At 45.5% G+C, this 8,561-nt stretch overlaps 1 protein-coding gene across 1 annotated transcript in view; it reads right to left on the minus strand.

Moving 5' to 3' along the window:
- The window catches only part of SHROOM3 (shroom family member 3), a 238,400-nt gene that overhangs the window by 61,260 nt on the left and 168,579 nt on the right, over positions 1 to 8,561 (minus strand). The window lies entirely within an intron of this gene.

An 8,561-nucleotide genomic window follows, 5' to 3' on the forward strand; every position in this document is an offset into this window, starting at 1 on the left:
CCGCAGTTCCCTAACACCATCCCCATAACTTGTTCCTCTTTACTCCCAGGGAGTCAGAGAAAAATGTTAAGCCCCATGTGGCCAACGCATTGTGCCATGGGAACGGGCATATTTCTCCTTAGGAGAGTCTTGGCTGTGGGATTTCCAAATGCCCTGACCACACCCCTAAGGCCTCCCCTGATCCGACGGCCCCAGCACCGGCCCCAGCACCGGCACCGGGCTCTGAAGCGGGTTTGCCACATTCCACTTGGCTGGGTACCAGAGGTGCGCTTTCAGAGTCTGTCTCCGAAGGTCTAAGCGCCTCTGAGAGCTGACTGGTCTGCCCCTCACAGATCATGGAAGCAGGCATCTGAGAAGGTGCAAGCACATGCTGTTTCTCCTCTGCACAGGCCTTGGCTGAGGGCGTGGGATCACTGAACGGTATTGATTTCTGGTCATTTCAAGATTTGGAGAGAGATGACCAGGGAGTCAGTGAGGAGTTGCCATTTCTAGGCTCAAGTTCATCTTTACCTTAATTATACCTAAGCACCATCCCCTCCTGCACATCACTTCTCCCACCAAATTAGGATTTCTGGCTTTGAAATTCCATAGTCAATCTAGGTGGAAAACAGTCCTGGAATCAGTGGTGGGAAGCCTTTCGTCCCAATGACCCCCAAATTGGGATCCTCCCTTGGCCCTTCTCTCCCCTTGCCAGTATTGTATCTGTATACGGAACTAGGCCTGTCTCCAAAATCACATTTTGTTCTACCCACCTGAGGTTCCTGCGCTACCTGCTTCAGGACAGACTGGAATCAGCCAAGGCTGCCACGCTTTGATCTCATCAGAAAATGGTGCTACAAGGGTGCCACGTGACTGTGGCAGGTTAGTCAAGCCTTCCCTTTTAAAGCTATGTGTACTTTCCCCTAGGTCCGTGGTCGGCAAACTGCGGCTCGCGAGGCACACACATGCGGCTCTTTGGCCCCTTGAGTGTGGCTCTTCCTAAGCCTTAGGAGTACCCTAATTAAGTTAATAACAATGTACCTACCTATACAGTTTAAGTTTAAAAAATTTGGCTCTCAAAAGAAATTTCAGTCGTTGTACTGTTGATATTTGGCTCTGTTGACTAATGAGTTTGCTGACCACTGCCCTATGTCAAGAGTTATTCTCATAACTTTTCTAGAAGACAAGAACTAATATTTTAGCCCCATTTTAACATTTTAGCCCTATTTTCCAGGTGAACAAATGGAGACACTGAGAGGTGGTATATATCCTGGCCAAACCACACAGGGAATCATACTCACTACGAAAATCACTGACAACCACTCACGCTTCTTCTTTCCAGTTTAGTATTTTCACATTTTTTCCACTTTATGTCACGAATTCTAAAGGCCTTGGGATCACTAACCCAGATTTGGACAGAATAGGTAGAGAAGGGTGATGATGGAGCCATTAATTAAACATGTTACCAAATGAGCTTATTTTTACTTAAAAGATACCCAAAGCTACAGTGTTTTTACTTAACCAGTTAACTACCCCGATATTTTGAATTTAATTAAAAAAGGTCTGCCGCTTGTGTCTATAGACGCTTATGGCGTACAAATGGTTAAAGACACCAAAAAAACCCACAAAAAACACACAACAAAACCGAAATAAACAAAACCTACCAAACAACAACAACAACAAAAAACCCCACAACCCAACAACCAAAACAACACTGTAGAATGAATGAAACAGCTTCCAAGTAGAAAAATACAGAAACAAACTTCCACCTTATGGGGCTACTTCCAGATTTCTGAAAGGTATCACTCTCTCTGGGGTCATCCACAGTTGTGCTCATGTTTGTGGTTTGGACATCGTTTTCTCCGGGTGCAGGCCAGGGGTAGCCTTTTGGGGAAATTCCTTTGGATTTATGCTGGGTGTATCTGTGTACTCATTTTCATAATTTGCCCTATTTAAAGCCATGTTCCTGGCTTCCCGTGTGTCTTTTTTCTTTGTATCCTGCTCCATGTCCATCATGCATGAAGCTGGACTTGCTGTCATCTCCCTATCCTGCCTCTAGTGTCATCGCCATAAGCTCCCAGCACCTGTCCCCTCAGTCTCCTAAAGTGTAGAAGGTCTATATTCCCGGCTTCTTGAGTGTCTGCAAGAAGTTTTTAAGAACTGATACTGGTGGGTATAGATTTCTGTTCTAAGGCTAACACAGCTGTTCTTCATTTTCTGATGGCTGAGCATTTATCAAAAGTTTCACATTCTCAATAAATTGCTCTGTCTTTAAAATCCCCTTGTTCCTGTGACTGACCTTTTGGGACCTATATATTCAGACTTAACCTCTGGGTCACTGTCCCTTCATTACTCTCCTTTCTTTTTTTTCCCCCTTTTTAATTCATTATTGACCATCGAGGAAGCTTGTTCTGTATCCCCTCAGGCCTGTATCCTATCTGGTGCTTTCCATCACAGGCATAACAAAACCTCTCTGTCTTTGGCTCACCCACTCTGGTCTGGCAGCTTGGTTATTACAGGAGGGTCATACTTAACCCTTCAGCCACGCGTAGGTGTACATCTGTGTCTCAGATCCGCATCCATTTGTACCTCCCGTTTCTCTTGCTGCTGCTTTTTCTCACTTGATTTCCCCTGAAACCACTTAAATGAATCCGCATGTATGACTTATTCCACTGGCATTCAGCATATTTCTGATTTTTTTCCTGAAACCGTAAGCTTAACTATCGGCAGATCATAGCCAATGATTTCTATGTCAGCCTTGCACAAAGGCTGGAAAGGGGTGGGTAGGGAAAAAAGCCAAACTTTTAACCTAATACATATTTGATCTGTTCAGATTCACTTCAGGCTTCAACCCTCCCACCTACTGAAGCCTGTATCACCTCGTCCAAGGGCCCTCATGCAAGGCCTTCTAGTTAAACTGATAATACCTCCCCCACTGGAAGGGTTTGATATTCTGTAAAACACTCAGGGCCTGACTGTACACCCACTCTGATCAGGGGCAGGCTGTATGATGTGTGTGAGCAACATGGATTCTGGAGCCGCTGCTCAGGCTCCTGTTCAGGCTCTATCACCTAGTAGGTGTTTGACCTGGGGCAAGTTGCTTAACCTCAGTTTCCTTCTCCATAAAAGAGGACAATGGCACCTGCATCAAAGGGTAGCTGTGAGGCTTAAATGAATCGATATAAGCAAAGCACTTAGAACAGTGCCTCACAATAAATGATAACTTCTTACCAATACAAAAGAAACTTACACTTATTAGGCACATGGTATGTACCAGATATTGTGCTTCTAAACGTTATTCAGTTAATATTCTTATCATCTGAGACAGTGATGGTCCTCATTTTACAGAAATAAAAAGTGAAATGAAATAAAAGTAGAAAAAGTTTGGCCAAATGCCACATCCTCTTCACTCTACTCCACCCATTAAATGCCTCTGAGGAAAAGAACTAGGATCTGAATACTTTTCTTCTTAGCCATCAGCCACATGCCAAGCCATGCATGCCTGTCATTTCTTCCACATCTTCCTTTTGCTCCTCATATGAAACAAAAAGATATGTGTGAAAACAGAAGACCAGCAAATATACCAAAATGTTACCTACCGGGTCCTAAGATTATGGGTGATATTTTTCTTCTCTTTATCTGTATCTTACAAATTGTTTACAATGAACATTTATCATTCTAACTATCAGAAAAAGTAAATTAGCCTTATTTTCCCCCCTAACTAGATGAGTCTGAGAGTCTAATTTCTCCATATTTTTAGAGGGAAGTCTTGGTCGAGAAATGGAAGTGGATGTACGTATCCTAGGAGCCCATTTGAGCAGTGGAAAGACTTCACGCTGTGGCAGGATTTACTTTGGTAGTTTCTGCAAACACTGATTTTACTCTGGGAGCTTCTTCACTCATTGGAGAAGAAGCAGGATTTCTCAGAAATCGGTATTAGCAGAGGGAGACGAAACCTCCCTGAGAAAATTTAGCCTCTGCCTTTCTGCTCTCGCCTCGCGTTCCCAGTGAACCATTACAATTCCTCATTTTAATATCGTACATCACAGCTTGAAAGCACCTTTTGTATGTTATTGCATTTGGCCCTCATAATAATCCTGAAGGGCAAGCAGAGCAGGTGTTATTTGTTCCCATTTAGCAGATGTAGACAGCCTCAGATGGGGACAGTTACTTGCTCAAGGTCAGGACGTACAAGTTACATAGCTGGCATGGGAAGCCAGGGTCCCTAACTCTCGCTTGCACACTGTCTCTTATGTCATACTGCCTTTGGATTCTACAATCCTGGAAATCCATTGACACAGGTGGCAAACATTTAATACCAAAAGCTTCTTTAAAGGAAAAGCTTCTTCCAAAGAAAGCAGAGTTACTGAGATTTAGATGGGACCTCTCTTATAACTGTCCGTAGATTGAGAGAAATGATGAGGCCAGTTTTTGAACCCCGCCCCCCCCCCCCTACCCCTGCTACCCAGACTGCTTTCCTGCTCTTGACTTAGAACTTCTTAACACTGGTCACACTGCTGAAATGATACAGTACATGTTTCATGCTCAGAGCCGACTTTTATACCCAGCTCAACCATCCATTCACTCAATCAATGATCATTAACGGTCAGCCATGGATCACACAATAAATTAGGCATTGGGTTTGTAACAGTGGCAAAATAGACACAATCCCTCCCTCTGTAACATTACAAATTTATGGGGAGCACAGGCAAAATAATGGTACAAATATATAATTACAAATCATAACTGCTAGGGAGATAGAGCACACAAGACAAGAGGAGTGTACTCAGCGCACCTCCCTCTCCTTTCCATCTACTTTCCTACATTGTATGTATGTTAATCTCCCTTCTCTCATGTGCCTCACAGAGAGCAGGCATCAGAGCAGCAGTCCCAGAAGTTGCAATTAGCTTATGGAGAGTTTTGAGCCAGGCCAGGTGCTAACTACTACCTCCACAGTTTATTGTAATCTTCACAACCAATCTCTAAGGTAGGTACTTTTATGCCATCACATCCCTGATTTACAACTGAGGAAACTGAGACTCAGAAGCAGAGGGAACTGCTCCAACTCTAATGGAACAAGAACTGGCATCCAGATCTGGCTGATGGCAAACCCTGGGACCCTAAGGACTGTACAATACAGTTGACCCTTGAACAACATGGGCTTGAATTGTACTTATGTGCAGAGTTTTTCAATAAATGTATTTTCTCTTTCTTATGATTTTCTTAATTACATTTTTTCTCTGGCTTACTTTATTGTAATACTAGAGGCCTAGCACACGAAATTGTGCGTGGGTAGGGTCCCTAGGCCTGTCCTGCGATCAGGGCCATCTTCCGCCCGTTTGCCAGTCCCCAGTCCCGCCCGGTCGCTGACACCCACCCCAGTTCCCTGTTCGCCATCTGGTAATCTATCAGAGCCTGTGGGCTGGGGGGAGGGACCAAGAGGTTGGCCATTCTGCCCGTTCGCCAGTCCCCATTCCCGCCCCGCCGCCACCCACCCGGGTTCCCCGTTGGCCATCCAGCGATTGGAGCCTGTGGGCTGGGGGGAGGGACCGAGAGGTGGTCAATGCACCTCATAGCAACTGGTCAATTGGTTGTTCTGATCGTTATGCCGTTATGGTCGCTGGCCTTTTATTATATAGGATAGTATACAGTACCACATGTAAAATGTGTTAATGGACTGTTTATGTTATTGGTAAGGTTGCCAGTCAATAGGAGGCCTGAGATAGCCACTGTAAGACAGGAGCTATTATCATTCAACCAAAGTGGCCAACCTGCAAGAGACCAATAGGGAAGTCACCTAACGGGTGTGTCAGGATGGTGGTGTAATGATGGGCCCTTTTACTTCTTAAAAAGGGAAACTGCCCATGTCCCCTGGGGGCACAATGGGTCTGTGGGAGCCAGCATTTCTCTCCTGCATTTCTACTTGCAATTAAGTTGCTCCTGTCCTAGACTGCCTAGAGAAGAGGGGTGGACATTGAAGATGTAAATGGAGACTGTCATTCATTGAGAAAGTAGGTCCCTGGCTAAATTTGGCATCAGCTAAGGAATCTTAGCAAAATTGAACTCACCCCCTTGTTGTGAGGGAGGCCTTAATCCTCACTTTGCCCAAGAGGATTACTGGGTCTTAGAAAGAAGCTCACATGCATTTTTTTTAGAAAAGCTCGTGCCAGCTGCATTTATGTCCACAATATGCAAGATTCGTTCTGCTTTTTAGGGTAGATAATAGACATTCCATGCTATTTAAATGCCTCCAAATCTCATACCTAAAAGTTTCCAACCTTTGCTATCACCCAAAGCAGGAATCTTGCCGTCTCACAAGCTTTCCCCCAGCTATTGCTTTATATTCTTTGGGAGCACAGTTTACATGGAGGACAAGGTACCAAAATGCAGCCCATTTGTGAAAATGTAATTGTTTGAGGTTTACAATATACCTTTTCAAGGTGCTTGTAATTATGGTTCCATGGACTGAATTTTTACATATCTCCATCATTTTCCCTTTCCTTTTGTTACTATAGGATTAGTGTAACACAGTCTAGAGTTCTGTGGGGTTTTTGTTTTTGTTTTAAATCCTGTAGGTCCTTACTCATCCCAACACTACCTTATCCTCTCCAGAGGAATTCTGGACCCACTGACATATATAATACGAAAGTGGGACTGACAAATTCTGTGTCTTTAGCATGGCACTCACAGAACATCACTTAAAATTATTATAAATTTGGCATCTGTGTTGAGCTTTACAATTTACAAAGTATTTTTACCTAACAATTTTAATCCTCACAACAACCCTATGAAGTATTGTCTCCCTCTCACAGAAATGGAAACCGAGGCACAGGTAATTTAAATAAGTTGCTCAAGATCACAAAGAAAGTGGTAAAGCCAGGACCCAACCTCCAAATGGTGAACATCACATCACCTAAGGGCTTAGTGAGATATTGGAGGGCTGGGCAATCTTTAGAAAACAGAGTTAGTCACCTTGTCCCAGGAAGAGCATAACAATTCGTTCAGTAGTCTTCCTCAGGAGTGATGATTTGTGGTGGTTTCTACTACTACTTACCCTCACTACCCGGGCTGTTTAACCCCAACCTCCAAATGGTGAACATCACATCACTTAAGGGCTTAGTGAGATATTGGAGGGCTGGACAATCTTTAGAAAACAGAGTTAGTCACCTTGTCCCAGGAAGAGCAGAACAATTTGTTCAGTAGTCTTCCTCAGGAGTGATGATTTGTGGTGGTTTCTACTACTACTTACCCTCACTACCCGGGCTGTTTAATTTCCACCTGTAGTTAGAATTCTTGTGTTAACTCTGGGGCCAATTGGACTGCAAATGAGAAGGAATTTAAGCCTCCAGCAGTATCTCAGGAGACAGCTTCAAGACAAACTCTTGGCTAGTTGTGTTCTCATCTTGAGCCTCAAGTCCCCATGCAATCCCTCAGTTCCCAGGGCCTCCCTTTGATACCAATTTCCCTCCAGACTGGAGCCTGGCCTTGTTAATGTTCACTAACCCACAAACAGATGGTATTGAGAGCAAATGGCCAGGGAAGGCGGGTAGAGAGGTTTTATCTGACAGGGCAGAGCAGGTCCTTCCCCCTGCACTAGGCACTAACACAGAAGGGTTGGGCATCAGGCAGGAGTTTGGCAGGTCCTGGGGCAGCCAAGCCAGGCCAGGCCAGCCTAGGCAGGAAATACTCTGTGAGCTGTACATCGCCTCTTGTCCCCCCTCCCACTGCAACCCCAACACACCAAGCATGGGAAAGGCACAGAACCCATGACAAAGTGAGGGTAGCGGGCTGTGACCCCAAGTCACGCATCCAGCTGCAGATCCAGCTGCAGATCAGTGGCCTTCGGCCCAGCCAGCCCTGGCTCAATAGGGGAGGCGGTCTCTTCTCACTATGGCATTCCAGCTGCTAGTGGTGAAGAGGTAACCATGGGAACCATCACAAAGAGCTTAAAGTTGAGGAAAGAGGCTGGAGGCGACAGGGAGGCAGAGAGGGACTTCAAGTGACAGTCCTGCAATTCTAACTTTAGCCATGCACATCGATTTTGAGTCCGAGTAAGAGACAAGTGGAGCCTGCACACAGTGAAGCAGCTTCGAAAGGTCAGAGACAACCACAGAGCTAAGACCTTCATAGGTTCTTCCTCCAGCTTTCTTCTTCCTCCTTCAGCCAGCAGAGCCCTAAAAGAATTCTGTCTGCCAGTAATTTTGCCCTGAGATAATAGGGGTCACTTGGGTGGACAGAACTTCAAATACACACAGTCACATTCCTTCAAATGCAGAGCTGCAAGACCAAAGGGGGTCCCCCCTTTCCCTCTAGCGTCGTTCAGTCCATCGCCTCCGACAGCACCGCCTTGCATGCTGGGGGCTTCTCTGATGGGTCTGTAAACAGACCTGCGCCCCTTGGGGCTGAGGAAGGGATCCTGAGACGGGCTGTCTAGCCGCACTGCAAGGAGAGGCTGGGGTGTCCAGAACGCTGGTACAGGGCATCTTAGTGGGACCCCGTGAAAGGGCTCAGATCTAAACAGGAAATCATGTCTGTATATATAACCACACCCCCCACCCCCACCCCCACCCCCAGGGTCTTCC

The sequence above is a fragment of the Myotis brandtii genome, unplaced genomic scaffold (genome assembly GCF_000412655.1).
Source record: "Myotis brandtii unplaced genomic scaffold, ASM41265v1 scaffold111, whole genome shotgun sequence".
Classification (NCBI taxonomy): Eukaryota; Metazoa; Chordata; class Mammalia; order Chiroptera; family Vespertilionidae; genus Myotis; species Myotis brandtii.